This window comes from Chrysoperla carnea, chromosome 5 (genome assembly GCF_905475395.1).
Source record: "Chrysoperla carnea chromosome 5, inChrCarn1.1, whole genome shotgun sequence".
NCBI classification, from domain to species: Eukaryota; Metazoa; Arthropoda; class Insecta; order Neuroptera; family Chrysopidae; genus Chrysoperla; species Chrysoperla carnea.
The window spans coordinates 23,893,691-23,909,602 of record NC_058341.1 but is presented as its reverse complement, the minus strand read 5'-3'; the positions used below and the strand labels follow the sequence as shown (position 1 = coordinate 23,909,602).

The following is a 15,912-nucleotide window of genomic DNA, read 5'->3' as shown; positions in this document are numbered from 1 at the left end:
ATAAAGTTAAAAATTGCCAACTCTTTTACAGATCTAGTCATTCCATAGACCACTGCCGGTTTTTCTAAGATTTAAGTCCGCTTATAATTCATCGCTTTATTGACTGCTGGGCGTCATTAATAATATTCCCAATACAATACATGGAAGATATCCAAAAATATTAAGAGAAAATCATTTAAAGTGTACTTACAGTTCTGAAAAATACATACTGTGAAAGTGAATTCAGTCATGTCGTACATTTCAAGATGATACTTCAGTGAACTTAAAATTGTCAGATAACTTCTCTATATAAATATCTCATATACACAAGATATACACTTTTTGTTCATTGTTCGATTTGTAAACGAATTTCTTATTTATTTTTCTTTGATTTCGAATGTGAAAAAATGTGTGTGCGTATAATATGGCAATAAATGTGATTGTCCCCCTTCGAAACTATTAATCGTTTAATAAATTTCTTTTATCGAAACGTAGGTACACGATAATGTCAAGTAATGTGTTTTTCTATCCACTTCAAAGGTCTTTCCTTTGGAAATTTTTAATTAATGTTTTTTGTCGTGTAAAAGAATTTCTTAGAACTTTCTTGTTCTTAAAAGAATAGAATAAAAATAACTGTTAAAAATCCTAAAAATTTATTTATTCAATTTTCATGAAATCATCGTTTTTGGCTCATCTTATCAGTTGTAGCTGGAGATTCATCTAACAAAAAATTAAAACAATTACTATTGGTTGTTGTAAACTCTTCAAATGACAAAAGCTCTTCAAAAGTGATCAAATTACCATTAAAGTAAAGTTTCAGTATATGTTTCAAATGAATTTCGTGAAACCAACAAAAAAAAACCGAACTGATTAGTACTTTTCGATTGGTTACATAGAAGAAATTTAAAGCACCAATTCAAATATAAAAAATCACCCGATAACTAGCACATGTGCGAGTTTCTAGGCCGATATTTTACCCAAGAATAATTATAAAAATTCGTGATATAATTTTGATTCTATCACAATTTACTAATTAGGTCAAAAGTTACTTGAACGATTTTAAAAAAATGGACAAGAAAAAATTGAAGTGTTAATTAAATAAATAATGCAACAAATAATATAAACACTTCAGCATAAAATTTTCAAACAAATAATACTTCGTTAATTTTATTTAAAATCTTTAAAAGTTAAAAAGGTTAAGAGAGATGGAATACTTGTTATGTTCACAGCATAAACTCTAAAATATAATTAAATTTACTTAAAAGAAAAAAAAAACATTCATGAACACTTTTTTCTTTGGGTTCATATGTACACTTTTAACCGAATACGACTTGTGTTACTATTCGTTGTGTTACTATTCGTGTTACAATAAAATCGATGCTAGCGCTTCCAGTGAAAAATTTTGGCGACAAAGGACGCTAATTTGCACTTCTTTACATGTTAATATTATAGAAATGTCAAATTAGCATTATTGAAAAAAACTAATTAATTAAACTTAATGCATTAAAATTTGTGAAAAAAAGAAATCAAATTACACAAATATTATTTTTCAAATGTAAATTATCATAATTATTTATTTAAATTTGTGAGACAATAACATAAAATTTTCAATGTAAGTTATAAATGCAATCCATACAATTATATATGCATCCATGCAATCCTATAATTAAAGTAGTGTATCGTTACCATGGAAACGCCTCCTTTAAAACTCAAGCACAGTGCGATTACATAGTTTGAAATTGGTCTCATTAGATTTGAATCAGCAGAAGTTATTGAAGATAACTTAAGGTCGCCAAAGAAGGGAGACCTTAAATAAATTATACCATAGGAATACAACCTCGATCATTTACTGTGTTGAGGTCCACAGTGTCCATAGTGATGTTCTTAAATCTAGCCAAACGTAAAATCAATGCGGGAAAATGGTATATATTCAACATGCTCTATTCTATTTTTAATAATTATTAAAGGGGTTATGCGTGTAAAGGTAAGGTTTGTCGAATAAGGCGAAATCACAATAACGCAAAGCCACAACTAAAGAGTTTGTACGTATACTTTGGCATGAAATGAAATTCCGCGCCCGTCATGGATAACTTAACAAAATGCCATGGAAAATTTTTCTTTCATAAATAAATTACGGCAAATTCTGGAGTAGCCTATTTTGTAAGTAATGAAAGTCAAGCCATCTTCAAGGAGGTGCAATGAAAAGGGAGTGAATGATAATCCTGAGTCTCTCATGCTTTTTTGAATATGAACTATTTGTTCAAATAACCTTTGATATTTTAGTAACTGAATTTTTGCCTACAGCCTCCGCCCAGAGAGTATAAATCAGGTATATAACAGCAACAACAAAAGCAGTAAAAAACCAACACACTTATAAACAACAAAATACCATTTAGCGGGTAGCAAATAACAAATGGAGCCGTCAGACAAACATGAAAACCAATTACATAAATAGCTTTAGTTGCAATGAAGCTACTTCTACAACAGTTGTCAAGAAGCAAGCAATAGTTAGTCAGTAGATATAAATATGGCGTTAGGTATATAGTTTTATGTAATGTATTTAGTTTTTAATAGAAGGGTATCTTGTGGTACCTAGAGTGAAATGGACCTTGAATAGTCTATAATTTATCGGCAGAAATAAGAGTAACTATATTAAACTAAAATTCATTAATTTTTACATTTACAACCTTGTGTTTTGTGGCTATCCAAGTAAACGTAAGTAAAGTCTCATTTTATGATTCTGCCCCCTAGAGTAAACTTTAACGATCGACGGGGGTGTGTTAAATCGTAAGTCATGGTACATTACAAAGGTCAAACATCATGTAAGTTGGTTCACACGTTTTTATCGACAGTTGTTTAATATTTAAATTCTCAACTACAAAAAATGCATGTTTTAAGACAATTTTCGTTGTTGTATGACTTGTATGACGCACAAATGTAATTGTTTGATTCAAGGTACTCCACCTTCCCCTAGCTTCCATCGGTATCTAAATATGTCAAGTATAAATATACTTACTCTCCAAGCTTTTCGTGTTCACTACTTTCAAAAGTGGTTTTATTTTAGAAATAGGTGAATAACAACAGACAATACACTTCTTGGTGTTATATCTATCTATACGTGTACGTTCCCTTCTTGCTACATACTTACAAAACTGACTACTTATTACTTTCCATCTTAGTTGTTAATTTTTTACCTCCGTGATATCGAAAAATGTACAGACTTAATTTTTATAATAAATTCGTTTTGAAAAATATTGCATACATTATCCACAGTTGTGAGCGCAGCGTTTTCGCGTTCACGAAAATTGAGGAAATTATATTGTTAGCATTAAAGTAAGTTTTATACCATGTATATAAAAAATATTAAAGTATAGTAAGTTTAGTCCCAAGTTTATAACGCTTAAAAATATTGATGCTATGAACAAAATTTTGATATAGGTGTTCATAAAATCACCTAATTAGCCTATTTCTGGCTGTCTGTGTGTCTGCCTGTCTGTCTGTTCGTCTGACAACACGACAATTCAAAAACAAACAAAAAATCTAGTTGCAATTTTTACAGCGTGCTCAGGACATAAAAAGTGAGATGTAGTTCGTAAATGAGCAACCTAGATCAATTGAACCTCGAGTCCGTAGGTAATCTTGTAAACCATTAAAGATACAAAAGTTTCATTTTTTTAAAACATCACCTTTTACCCGTGGGGTCGCAAATTAGCTTCAAACATTGTATAGTATGTATTATAAGAGATTATCAATCATGTGTGTGTGTGCCATATACGTAAGGCTGGCTATCTCTCGTTACTTACATGACGTGAAAAACAAACGATTCAGTAATCAAAACTGTCTATACATTGTATTTCAAAAATTAACTCAGTCAATTGTTTGTTTTCACTTGTTGTTAGTAAGATTAAATAACAAACAAAATATCAAAGATTGTTTTTTGGCGAAGTTTTTTTACACAATTAATTGAGTTTCAGCAATCAGGACATCAGTATTTCGACACACCCAGTAATCCGACACCCTCTACCCACGATTTTCACATCGCTTTTTACCTCTGTGAGGGTACAAAACGTACAAAATTTCAAACAAAGAAAAAACATACTAAATTTTTCTGTACACAGAAGTCATTTGAAGTTCAGATCACATTTTTCTTCAGCTAATTTTCTAATTTTAAATAGGTTATTCTACTTTGGTTCAAGTGAACACGGTAACATTATGAATATTGTATTGTTTGTAAACACAGTGATAATGAAAACTATAAGTCTCTGTCAACACACTATGAACGTACGAATAGTAGTAGAAAAGTTCTTTAAATTTATGATTTAATATTATATTTTTTAAAACAAAATTTATGTAATTATTAACAACCAATTTATTTAAACTAAAAATAATATTTAATGCTTGGTGTGAACATGATTTAAATATATGGCGCCACAAAATTTGTGTCATTTACAAAGTGTGATTACAAACTTTTGAAAACGCAGAAATGCGTGAATTCTAATTTTACATGCATAACGATGCTTAAGTTAGCTAAATATGTTTTATCACCAAAATATTGTCTTTGCACAATAGCTTACTTGGCCTTTATCCTAGACCAACAGTGATATGCTTAGTTTTTGGGCACCAGAAACTCAATTTTCTCAAGAATAATGTGCAGCTTAAATATTTTTACTTTCAACATTAGTAATCATATTCGATTTATAATAATCTGCCTAAAATAGATTTCTAAAGGATTAAAAAACTATCGCTTTAAAAATAATCTTTAAAAAAAATTAATCTTAATCGAAAATGAAAAAAAAAGCTTGTATCTTAAAGTTCACAGCTAGTACTTTCTTTTTCTCCGCCCAAACATCACATTTCTCAACATTTTTTACCACATTAATGTAGTATTTCAGTATTAGTATAATGGAGTATAATTCGATATTATGGATTAAACAAAAAAAGAAAAAAATACTAAAGAGGCTGTATAAAGCCTCCACTACGGCTTTATAAAGCTTTACTGCGTTATTTCTTTTCATCGCTTCGCTTCCATCATATATAATTTTGAAAAAACTGTAATAAATGAGATGAGAATTGAAATAAAAAACATATTAATCGTAATAAAATGTCAGATGGGTTTTATAGTATTGGTTGAAAATTGAAAACCATTACCTACACCTACATTAAAATAATTGAAAAACATTGTTTTATAGTGCAACAATTTAAAAATAAAATAAATTTATTAGCAAAACAATTTTGATTTATATAAAACCATTAGAAACAAATCAAAAACAAATAAATTAAAAACAAAAAATAAGTAAACTCTGTAAATAAATAAAACTAAATGGTGATTTGCTTCAACTATTATACGTAAAATATAGTAGGTATATGTGGTGATTACAGTGTTATCCAGAAAGAAGGGAACACTTAATAATTTTCTCACCTTGCGATTGACAAAACAGTTAAATAATTTGATTTTTATTATGTAACAAAATTTACATTTATTTCCATTTTTTATACTTTGCATATAAGTCAAAATCCTTAACCTTCTCTTTCGCATCTTTTGGGTTTTTAACCCTCGAACTAAAAAAAAGGGGTTTTATGGGTTTGACCGCAATGTGTGTGTGTGTTTGTCTGTGTGTCTGTCTGTGGCATCGTAGTGCCTAAACGGATGAATCGATTTTGATTTTTTTTTTTTTTTTTGAAAGGTAATTTAATGGAAAGTGTTCTTAGCAATATTTCGTGCTAATTTAGAGTATCGATCCCGAAAAATCTAAAAATTGGTGATGATATTCCAAATTGGCTCAGTTTGGAAAAGGCTTTAAAGAAAAAGGCAATTTAATATAGAGTGTTCTCCTTTTTGTCGAAAAATTTGTCGGGGTTTTTTTAAGTTTCATAAATTTCACTTGTTGTTCTCTCTATTTGATTAAACATGGTAAGAAATTTTTTGTGGATATCATTATGCCAGTATCGGTGTGAACGCCGTACTGATTTAACTATTGAAGGAATAGTAACATTACCAATAGTTATTTCGGACGAGTCAATGCCTGACGCCCATACTGGTTGATACCACAACTTCTGGTGGATAGTCTTATTCAATACTGTCTTATTATTAATGAGAGATGTATAGACTGTATGTATCTGTGTCTATACCATACCAGCATTGTAGTTATACATTTCTTACCGTGAATGAAAATGCATAATGTGTGTCTTTCCATTGATGTGAACAGTCTCGCCTTCGTATGCTATCCGTGTTTGCCTAAACTGTACAGGTTGTGGAAAAATATTTCAAAATAAAAAAATTTTATTTTTTAATGAAAAACAACTTTCCAATTAAAAGTGTTCATCTATCGATTACCAGTTATGGAGTAGAGTGAGCCTTCCTTTCATTGAGCATTAAAACCCATGTAAAATTTAATGTCTGCGTAAAATGTGCATCCTAAAAAAGGCACTCTGTATACATAAGCCTACCGATAATATAAGACGTGATTTTGCACATATTTGAGTTACATTATGTATAACTAAATGCTAGAAGAATAAAGTAAGAGGTCCACTTTTGTATGACACTGTATGTTATTTTCCCTTCTGGAAAAGTTTTCTAATACTACAAATACACACAGAACACACTCGTTGACTACACTACAATAAATAGATGACATTATTATTTAGAAGAACATTTAGAAGAAAACTTTCGTACTATATATATGTCTTTCGAGGAAATAAATGAAAACAAAGATAAGTAATTGCTGCTCGGTATTCTTTCAATATAACATACAAATGCTTGTGTTGTACGCTTAAGTTTTTGAGTAGAACAAAGACAATGTTTAGAAAATGAACATACAATCAATGTAGAATTAAATACCTGTTTTAGTGAGTATCGAATAGAAAGTGCTTGGAAAAAAGCGAATTATATTATTGGAAAAAAAAAAGTCAATATCGAAACAGTATTTCGTATTTTGTCCGAACTTGTGTTGAGTTCGTTTCTTGAAGAGCTTAGAAGAGCTATACATTATCTAAGAAGAGTATTACCTGATGGGAAGCTAACACAGTTCTCTGACGTACTTAAACAGGGCAGTAATTGAGGGTTAAAGTAATTGGAAGAATGTATAGCTAATTGCAGTTTCTAAACCAGAGCTCACACTTATGTGGCAAATTGTGATTAGTAAATTGAAAAGATAAAATATTTAATCGTTCCGATGTTGAATCACATCTTTTCCTCCTTATGAATAAAGTAGTCTTATCATTTTGAAAGGTCACCGAATTTTTGTGAATGCAATTGAGTGTTCCGAGTCTTCATCATATATTTTTTGTTTTTATCAACCAAAAGTTGGGCAAAAACTTTTCAAAATTAGATTTTTGTTGTCACATATGTGAGCTTTTTAATTTTAACCAATTCTGTTGTGAAAATTTAATGCATTTACAAAAACCAACAACTTTTCATAAATCGAAAAAAAAGCTGAAAATATATTAATGGCGTTACAAATAATATAGCGCTTGACTCAGATTGAAATGAGGAAAAATTTGCGAGTGAACTGTATAAAACACGTTGTCCTCTATTTCAAGGACAAAATCTCAGTTGGCCATTCTCGGGATGGAATTATCTCATTGTAAAATATTTCTAAAACGAAGAACGCGTCTCATATAATTCAAGCCTTGTGGAAATTTCTAAAAGTTTTCCTTATGTTATTCTTGGAACAAAACTAGACCTAACAAAATTTATGTAATAGTGTTTCATTTTGAACCCAAGGGCTAAAAACTTCATAACCCAATCAACTCCTCTATTGGCAACAAACTCAACGCAATCAACTCGTAACCACAACAATACTCGGGATCTATAAAATTTTCGGTCTATTTTTCCAGGTTTATTTTTTTTCGATTATTATTATTATCACTTAGAATTAATAACAATAAGGTCCTTTACTGTAATATTTAATATTTTGTTAAGGAGCACAGACACCTTTAAACAAAAGAAATGAACAAAAGATTTATTTTACACTGTAAGTAAGTTTTAGAGAGTTTAATTGTAAAAACGTAAATCGATTGAAAATATTCAGCTTGTTGAAATTGAAATGTATTATTTATTGTAATAATTAAGTTTCTTGCGATGAAGTCGTAAATAATACATTTCACAAATGGTTTGTCAGCATTTACTCAACAGCTTATCTAAAACACATGGTCAGATAATGTCGTCAATAAATAAGATTTTTTCCAATTTTAAGTGAAAATAATTTTCCACTCAATCCACAGTATAGAACGCTTTTAAAAAATCTAAAATGCAATGCATATACCATATTATATTTCAGAACCGGGAAAAAAGAATACCTATAAAATAAAATATACTTAAAATGAGACATTAACGACACAAAAAAATTCCGTTCATACCTCCAGAGGAACATCTATCTATGCAGTAATAGTGTGATGAAGACAAAAGCTTTGCAGAATAATAAAAAAGAGACACAAAAAATTCGTACATTCAAGAATAGACAATTCTAAAATACGGTAAAGAAAAAAAAAGTAAGGAAGAAAACTTTTTGGTTCATTCACACGAATATTCATAATGTGTGTTTAAGTTATACTCTCTCACCAAAAGTTTTTTTTCTTTTTAACCGACTTGAAACAAAAACGGAGGAGGCTATAAATTCGACTGTACTTTTTTTTTAATGTTTGTTACCTCAGAACTTTCGACTGGGTGAACCGATTTTGATGATTATGTATCTATTTGAAAGCTGGTGCTTCCCGTGTGGTCCCATTTTAGCTCAGTTCTATCAACGGCATCCATGAGAAAACCACAAAAGTCTTAAATTTGCATTAAGTATGCACGACAAGAGTAATTAGTGTACTTCAGATTCACTGAAAATCACCAAAAAAAAAAAAACTTTTAAAAAAGAAAACTGACTTCAAAAGAAAAAGTTTTCCAAAACAAATTAATATACACTAAAAAATAAAACAGAACGATATTATAATGTAGTTAAAATTATTGTTATTTTTGGAGTCGTTGTCAGTCAAGCTAATGTAGCAAACTGTTCCGTCATAGTTATTTCCTTGGATGACACTGACTCCAAAAATAACTTTTTAGTGCATATTAATTTGTTTTGGAAAAGTTTTTCTTTTGAAGTCAGTTTTCTTTTTGTTAAAATTTTTTTTTCTCACACAAAAGAAAATCACGAACGAAGAGAGAGGAGGGTGTATGGACTCGTATGTATGTGCAGTAGCGAATTTAGCATTATATTTTCTATACGGTATGGTTGATATCTTGAAGAAAAAATTCTCCGTTTTTTATTTATATACGAAAAATGTATAGGTATATTTGGAAAAATTTATTTTTGTCGTATTTATTCTAAATTTATATTTTGTTTTTAATATTCCGCGAGTGGTTTGAAAGTTATTTTACATGCAAAATCCTTAATTTATGATTAAGTTCATATATGCCTCAATGAAGCAAAAATCTTTATACGTTCAAACCGTTGAGACATTTCTAATAGCAGCAATTTTCTTTTATAATAAAGATAAAAAAATTCTTAGAGTATAAAACAAATTAAGTTTTGTTAGATTTTATTGAACTTACCATTATATATCTGGTATCGTAAAATGTGTAAATATTAATTAAAGACACTAACCTGAAAAAATAGAAAAAATATGAATTAGTCCAAGTATTTTAACCAACGATTTTTTTTAATCAAAATAAAATAATTTTTTTTATTTATTTATCTTATTCAAATTAAAATATAAGTAATATTTTTAGATTTGTTTTGATTTTGCATAGAACGATGGATCGACATGATTTCTAGGTATTAGTAGTTAAGGGGTCAGAAAATGACATTTATCCCAAAAAAACTCACGGTTCCTATGAGATAGCATACAGCAAAAATGTTTTTAAAGTGTTTTGTAAAAGTTCGTGAAATAGATTTTTAGCGCTTTGTTTTCAAGAAAGCTTGATTAATTTACACAGTAACAATAAAAACTCTCAAAATCTCTTTAAATGGCGGGTAACACCGCGGGGTGCAGCTAGTAGAATAATAAAATTGATTTTATTAGAATTGGTTTTGAATTTTAGTGTATACAAATTATTTCTTAGTTGTATTTTCAATAGATGTTAAGGCAGGGAATCAAAACTGAGTTTTTACAAAGTTCATCAACTTGCCAGTTTATTTGTTATTAATGGTAAGAAAACAAAACTTTTTTACTTGTTTGCCAATTATTGTATACTCAATGTCAGAAAAAATGCTCGTTTTAAAACATTCTAAGTGTTACTATTATAACATAACATATGATGAGTACGCTTAGAATGTTTTAACTGTGGCATTTTTTCTGACAGTGAGATACATTGTAAACAACGGCTACCAACTATAAGAAAAAAATAGATCTACATATAAACACGTTCAAGATTTTCAAATTAATTGCAATTTTTCCACTTAGTTGCGTTGTCATTGGCTTTCTTTTAAAATATTCATTAGGTGAAATAGAATAGTTACCTAAATAATAATAATAATGGGGTTTTAGCTCCGTTTCTCTGCCATATGCCTATTACAAAGGCCACCCACATCATTATTTATTGTTGCAATTAAATAAATAAACAATATTAAATAAACGATAACGGAATATTAGCAGTGCGTTTCTGTGTAAATAACAAATACGGCAGAGAATCTTTGAAAAACGAAAATCAAACAAGTGAAAACAAACAATTGACTGAGTTAATTGTTGAAATACCATGCATAGTCAGTGTTGATTTCTTTATCACATTACCTACACATACAAACATGTGACACATACATAATAGATAATCAAGTATAGTATTATAAAATTTCATATTATAAATATTATAAAATTTCCGCCTAATTGGCGCCCTCCCGGGTAAACAGTGATGTTTACGAAAAAATGTTTCCAACAAAAGTTGTTTAATTTTTGATAAGGAACATTTTTTACATTTAAACTTTTGTTCTATCTCTAACGGTTTACAAGATGGGTCCTACGGACCCAAGACCCAATTGACCTATGATGCTCATTTACGAACTTGACCTCACTTTTTACGTCCTGAGTAAGCTGTAAAAATTTCAGCTCGATATCTTTTTTCGTTTTTGAGTTATCGTGTCCACAGACGGACGGACGGATGGACGAACGGACGGACGGACAACCGGAAATGGATTAATTAGGTGATTTTATGAACACCTATGACAAAATTTTTTTCCTAGCATCATTATTTTTAAGCGTTACAAACTTGGGACTAAACTTAATATACTATGTATATTTCATATATACATGGTATAAAAATTGATTTCTACGTTTCGTCTTGAAGCATATAACACAAATTGGATTACTCTGTATATTTTACAATATCAAAGAATTTGTAAAAATATACCATTTTGTCTTATTTACATGAAAATTGTGTGCGTAGATATGTATTTTATTAAATTAATAACAAGCCAACCAAGTAAGTATGGATATGCAGGATTTGTATTTATCTTTCCGTAATTCCATTTTTGTTTACTTAATATCGATGTTTTTTTATTTGTTTATTCTTTTTTATAGGTCATTCAAGTTTTATGTTTTGTAAATACAAATGTGAGTGGGTGTTTGTTACTAAATGCACCTAGGCAAAGTACAATTCAGGCAAAACATTATTATATCGAAACAAAATTTTAAAGTCTGAAACGAAATGGAAATTTAAATAATAGTGTTGTAGAATATGCATCTATTTCTCGAGCATGAACTTTAGTTTTTAGTGTCAAACCAAAAATATAAAGAGAGAAAAAATTTTATTAAAAATGCGGACTAAAAAGTATGAAATAACTTATATGGAATTTAATGTTATAAAGTGTGGGATGGTCGATATTAAACGAACTACCTATCAAAATGAATGCAGCGAACACTTCACACTGTTAAAAAATAAAGTTTACATTAGACAAATAATTATTTTTGTGTTGTGAGGGGTGTTAAAGTTTGACCGCTATGTTTGTGTATCTATCTGTCTGTGGAATTGTAGCGCCGAAACTTTGAACTGATTTTATTTTTTTCCTTTTTAATTTGAAAGGTAATTTAATGCACTCCAATTCTTAGATATGTTTCAAGTGCGATTTTAAAAATAAATAAATTTTATTTTTCAGTTTATTTCTTTGGAATATTGGGTAATAGTTTAATTAGCCAATTTCGGTCCTGATTTTTCTAATTTTAAATAATGTAAAAGACTTATTTCCCTAAATTATGTATGCTCACGATATATTTTCTGCTCATAGGTTTGTATTTATTCAGTGAGTATTTAAATAATTTAATTTTGTATAATATATTACTATTTATACTTCGTTCACAAAGTATAATATTGCGTCATTACTGTCAAGTTTCAACTTTTACCTGTGTCAATAAAAGTTCATTTTATCATCTTTGTAAATAGTTATCCTTATATAATATTTTATAAGAGAACAACATTTTAACCCACTTTATTATATTTTATTAACTCCCGGCCCGGCTTTTTAAATTTTGTCAATTTCACTTTATGTTTTAAATAATGTTGGAAGATATGTTTATTTCCCGAGAAATTTTTTCCAAAGATATTATAACTAAACGAATATCGAAAACTTAAAGCACATAAAAATAAAAATAAAAAGATTTTGAACATAGAAACAATTCCGACAATCTCGGCCATTCCGTAAGTGATTCAATAAATATGAAGAAAAATTATGCAGAACGTAATAAAAATAATTAGTGATTTTAATTTCTTAACAATTTCAACGATTTCCTTTATTTAACATAATTTTATGGATGCTTGTAAGGTGGTCTCTGTTTATTCTATCAAAAGTGACAATAAACTGAAATTTATTTGAGTAAATAATTTACCTGTTCATATTTAAAACCTAATAAACTATCCAAATAACGGGGCATATTATTGAAGTTAATATTTTAATACAAAATCTTTAAAACCACACCCTGAATCTTCTCCGATAGTATAAAGGATTGACACATAATTTGTGTACAGTTAGCGTACAAAAAGGTTTTCAACCTTAAGCAGGCACTATTTACATACTTAAAATAATTTAACAGGTACAATGCTCAACAGCAAAATAAAGTTTAGTGTCTCAATCGCATCGTCACGCGTCCCCGTTAAGCTCCATACATACTTACCAAATTGAAAGCAATGGCTCTCACCCTATCACTGAAGTTAAGCAACATTGAGATTTAAAAAGGATTGGACATTTTAGAATGTATTATTTAAATGAAAAAGCATGAAAATTTCGTTAGACGTTATAGCTGATATATTGGTCGTTATAGCCGATATTGAATATTTATGTTTACCAGGGTTCATAAATAAGGACCTATCAATGCTATCGTGACAGCCAATTTTAAATGTATTTGAAATAATACTTATTTTTTGAATGAATTAGAAACAATTTTGTTAGAATATCTGTACATAAGAAATGGTACAACATTATTTATATTTTAAACAACTGTAATAAAATAAATTTAGTACAATTAAACATGATTTAAAAAAAAAGTTAAAATGTTAAATAAATAGTCATTAATGCCATAGAAGTAATGTTAGCTTATGTAAATATTGAAAAACATTGTTATAAAATCATGTTTTACATTTTAATAATGTTCACTTTTGTACAATAAAGGTAAAGAGTGGATATTTTTTAAACTATGATTGCCACACATAGTATTTAAAAATAGTAGATTGTGCCATCAAATGAATCAAATTTGCGACGAGTATCGGAAGTCACATATATTTTTCTTTTTAAATAATTCGAATAAAAGGATGTTGTAACCGACGAAAGCTCTATTTTTTAAATTCGAATCTGTTGTTGGAAGGCGAAAATCTCCTAATGCAAACAGGGCCTCTTGAAAAATATCGTAGAAATTTAATAAAATTTGGATCAAGTGAAAACGATGCCGACGGATAAAAATGGATTCAATTTACAGTAGTTCCACGCAAAAAAAAAATTTTGAACAAAAATTACCCTTTAAGGAAATTATTCGAGAAATATTCTTTACAAAACCTCGAAATTAAATTTCTAATGATTTCTGAATCTTCAAATAACTATATCATTTTAACTTAATTTTCGTGATTTTGAAATCAATTCATAATGACCATCATAAAAATTAACAATAAATAAAATTAAAAGTTATTTATTACTTTAAAAGTTGATTCGAATTGATATTTTTGCTAAATACAAATTATTTTAAATCAAAATTAAATTATCGAAAAACTTAAATCTCACTCGGTTAAAAAATTTTAGTTAGTGAAAGGATGACCATTAAAATCCAAGCTCTGCTTATTAAAACTTTTTTATCACTTTAAAAGTACTCAGAGCTCATATTATTAAAGTGTTTTATTTATTTTTTATTTTTAGTTAAATAATCAATAATCAATATAATTAACCACTTATTAGTATTTTGAACAGTACAGGTAATTGATTGTAATAACGAACAAAATGGATTATTTAAAGTGACTTTTTTATATTTACTTTTAACTACAATTATTTTCTAGATAAGTAAATAACAAAAATGAGTTTTTTTAATGTTATTTTAGAGTTCAAAATAATACAAACTATTTTATGTTATAGATTGAGATACAAAAACTTTTCAATTTATTTGTGTATTAAGTATTACGACCCTCTAACTAGCTCGAATTACGTAGTTAATGAAAGGATAACCGCAGCGTTGTTCTACCTAATATCGCTTTATGACGAAAAATATTAATTAATTAGATATTATTATTCTAAACTAATTTGTAATTTATGTACACAATATTCATTAAATTCTTAACCGACTTCAAAGAGGACGAGGTTCTATTTTCGGTTGTATTTTTTTTAACGTAAGTTTACCAATTTCTCTTCCACTTGTAAAACATTATTTGTAAGAAGGGTGTACTCTATAGGCTCCTACATTTGTTTAATTAAAATCGGTTCAATAGCTTGTGAGATATGGATTATAACGTGTGATTGACTGTGCTTATTATGTACATACTTTTAAGTGGTTTAGGAGTGTAAAAACTCACTTAAAAGTACAAAATAAAACAGACTCCAAAAATTGGAAAACAAGTGAAATTTACAAAATTTAAAAACAACCCTGGTAAATTTTTGGATACGGAATCCTTAACTCGGAAACATATCTATGAAGACTCTCCTTCAAATTACCGTTTTCCTCAAAGCGTTTTCCAACATGAATTGATTTTGAACATAATAGCCAATTTTGGCTATAACATCATATCCAATAAATTTTTCGGTTACGGAACCCTAAACGCGCTAAGCTAAGAGCACTCTCCATTAAATTACCTTTCAAACGAAACCAAAAAAAGCATAATCGGTTCAACCGTTTAGGCGCTACGATGCCACAGACAGACACGAGACACACACACAAACATAGCGGTCAAACTTATAACACCTTTTTTTTTAGTTGGGTGTTAAAAAAAAGTCACAAATACTTTAAAGTATATCGATTCAATCAATAATTTTCTTGTGCACAATTACGTCTTGATGTCGACGCCAACCATATCCTTTGCTTAAAATCAATTCATCGGCACCGAATTCGAAGCGCAATTTTCTTACAAATTCATTATACTTTAATTTTCGTCAATTATTTATTGTCATGAATTAGGCATTTCAAATCTGACTCAAGAGATATTCATTTGTTATACATCTGGCTGTTCTACAACAGCCAGATATACGAGTTCATAACGATAGCCAGATATACGAGTTCATAACGATAGCCAGATATACGAGTACATAATTTTTTAGTTGTGTAACAGAACCCCTGATCACAATGAAGAATGACCGATGGATAGTGCTCTTAATAGCATTCACCCAAGCCCAATTTTCACAATAATTAATATCAGAATATTTGTGGAGTTTAATTTAGTATTACCATATGCTTATGCGTGCTGACATTTTAATACAATTTATCTGTGTACCTAATTAGTTAACTTTTCCCTTGTTTCCCTAAAAATAAATAAATAATTAATTATGC

At 28.9% G+C, this 15,912-nt stretch overlaps 1 protein-coding gene across 1 annotated transcript in view; it reads right to left on the bottom strand.

Moving 5' to 3' along the window:
• Nucleotides 1–15,912, bottom strand: part of LOC123299732 — a 312,737-nt gene that overhangs the window by 18,713 nt on the left and 278,112 nt on the right. The window lies entirely within an intron of this gene.